The 2,922-nt window shown below is 37.3% G+C and overlaps 1 long non-coding RNA gene across 1 annotated transcript in view; it reads left to right on the top strand.

Moving 5' to 3' along the window:
• The window catches only part of LOC105001192, a 16,322-nt gene extending 14,636 nt beyond the window's left edge, over window positions 1-1,686 (top strand). The window contains exon 3 of the long non-coding RNA XR_826834.1: window positions 1,591-1,686. This is a non-coding gene — a long non-coding RNA (uncharacterized LOC105001192). The remainder of the gene's footprint in view (window positions 1-1,590) is intronic.
• Window positions 1,687-2,922: the final 1,236 nt, after the last annotated feature.

Raw genomic sequence — 2,922 nt, 5'->3', positions numbered from 1 at the left:
GGCTCCATCCCTTCATTCTTTCTGGAGTTATTTCTCCACTGATCTCCAGTAACATATTGGGCACCTACTGACCTGGGGAGTTCCTCTTCAGTATCCTATCATATTGCCTTTTCATACTGTTCATGGGGTTCTCAAGGCAAGAATACTGAAATGGTTTGCCATTCCCTTCTCCAGTGGACCACATTCTGTCATACCTCTCCACCATGACCTGCCCGTCTTGGGTGGCCCCACATGGCATTGCTTAGTTTCATTGTGTTAGACAAGGCTGTGGTCCATGTGATTAGATTGACTAGTTTTCTGTGATTATGGTTTGTGTGTCTGCCCTCTGATGCCTCTCGCAACACCTACTGTCTTACTTGGGTTTCTCTTACCTTGGAAGTGGGGTATCTCTTCACAGCTGCTCCAGCAAAGCACAGCTGCTGGTCCTTACCTTGGACAAGGGGTATCTCCTCACAGTCCCCGCTCCTGACCTTGAACGTGGAGTAGCTCCTCTAGGCCTTCCTGCACCAGCTGTGACAGACCATATCCATTTTTTATTTAATAATATCCATTTTTAGATTTAATAATTTATTAGTTAGCCAAAATGAATCACTTATACGTTTGTTTTACCAAAGTATCTCAGGAACATTTAGATAGAGCACTCTTTATCCAAACTTGAATACAAGAAATATATATTGTGGGTTCAAGAGTGCCTTGCCTTCTAATAACCAGAACAACCAGTATTTTAGTTCAATTGTTCTAAATTTTTTTAAATAGCTGACCACAAAAATGCTGTCATATTTTGTTGATTTCGAAATGGTCCTAAACACATTAACTGGTAATGGGTTTAGCCAATCCCCTTCTATACTGTTCCTCTGTATTGCAAAAAAAAAAGAATGCAATTTTTCGTTTGTAACAAAATAACCATACCCACCCCCCTCCCCCCACCCCCATATAAGTGAAAAGTAATGAAAGCCAAAAGAAAAGAGAAGAGTATAGTACACATTACAATTATTTTGGACTCCTGGTCTGATTCTTATTAGCCCTTCCCTGGTTTCTTTCAGGTCTTGGACATGTCACCAGCCTTTGTTCCATTGCCTGACATATTATAATCATAAGAAAGAATTGTACACTACACTTCATTTCAAGGGCACCCAGATTGAATTTCAAAAAAAAAAACTTTAATATAGGCTCAGTGGTGCTAAATTATGTTTATTTTGCATTTCCCCAAAGATAGTTTCACATCAAAAGAAACTTTCCAGTAAACCCAGTTTAGATGTGGTTGACCTCATGCCTGTCTACCTCCATAGGAAACATTATATTTCGGCTTAGAAACAGAAAAAAAATCTTTCCCACCCCTTTCCAACTTCCCCCAAACACTGTTAGGCCTAGTAAAATGTAGTGGGAAATACAGATTATTCTGTTTGAGAAAATATATTATTTTTATTACTACATCCTTATATTTCTCAGAACCTTATTGGGATGTGATTTCCTTTTTTCCTAACATCTGCCACTACCTTGGTGTTTATTGGAGAATGCATATTTGCTTAAGTTCAGTTTCTTCCGAAAGTTAACCTACAAAGCAAAATGCAACTTTTACTGTCTTTGTAGGAACCTCTGTCGCCATTCCTAAGAGGAGGCCATTTCTTTCCAGGAAATAATGTTATTTATGAAAAAACCATAAGAAAAGTGGAGAAGCTAAATATGGATCAGGTATGTGAAATTTGTTTTAAGGCTTATTTTATAAGTGTGTACTTTTGAATTATAAATATTTTAATAGAGTTAAAATGACATTCAATTTTCAAGTGCCAGGTGAGACCACTATTAGTCATAATAATACTTCTTTATATTTACAGCCCTTCATATCATCCTTAACAATTTCATTTCCATTTCTTCATTTAAAGTATTGTCCCCATTTTACTAAAAGAGAAACTGAAATGAAGACATGCCCAGTCATGGAAAAAATTAATGGTAGAATCTGAACTTAATATAGATATCTCAGTGTTTTGTACATTTCTTTTAAACTAGGCTCACAAAAATAATAATTTAAAACATTGTAATTTTTTCTTAATTAACTTAATATGAAATGAATTTCTAAATGAACACTATGAACAGATGGGAAAATACTGTATACTGTAAAAGATCTAGAAAATGAAAGCTTGAAGTCAGGTTTTTGAAATTCCATTAATCTTAACTGAGACCAAGTACAGAGTAGAAAACTACAACAGGGTGATGGTAATTCCATGGCATTTAGAGCTCCTCCCTCCTCGTGCCCTTCCATCCTTAAAACAGAGTTGTTACTGAAACCAGTAGAGGTTTCACATTGACCTACTCAATGGGTACAACCATGCTCAGGCCAGACAAAGCCTGGGATTTATCTCTTGAACTAGGTTAGTGCAATAGCTTCTTAGGCCTTTGGTAGCAAAGTACTGCAATCTGAGTGGCTTGAAACAACAGAAATTTATTGTCTCACAGTTCTGGAGACCAAAACTATGAAATAACCACATTGGAAGGGCCATGATTCCTCTAAAACCTCTATGGAAGGAACTCTTCCCTTCCTATCTCCTAGTTTCAAGCTTGGAGAATGCATATTTGCTTAAGTTCAGTTTCCTCCAAAAAGTTAACTTGCAAAGCAAAATGCAACTTTTACTGTCTTTGTAGGAACCTCTGTCGCCATTCCTAAGAGGAGGCCATTTCTTTGGCCTCAGGCTTGTAAATCCATAATTTTAATTCTCCATTGTCACATAGCATCCTCCCTGTGTGTCTTCATGTGGTTTTCCCTCTGTGTATGTTTGTCTCTGTGTCCAAATTTCCCCTTTTCATGAGGACACCAGTCATGCTTGATTAGGACTTATTCTAATAACCTCATTTTAACTTGATTACTTCTGTAAAGACCCTGTTTCCAAGTAAGTTCACATTCTGAAGTACTGGGAGTACTGGGAG

Source organism: Bison bison, unplaced genomic scaffold (genome assembly GCF_000754665.1).
Source record: "Bison bison bison isolate TAMUID 2011002044 unplaced genomic scaffold, Bison_UMD1.0 scf7180017854831, whole genome shotgun sequence".
NCBI classification, from domain to species: Eukaryota; Metazoa; Chordata; class Mammalia; order Artiodactyla; family Bovidae; genus Bison; species Bison bison.
The sequence above is the reverse complement of the archived record's forward strand: the minus strand, read 5'-3'. Positions and strand labels throughout refer to the sequence as shown.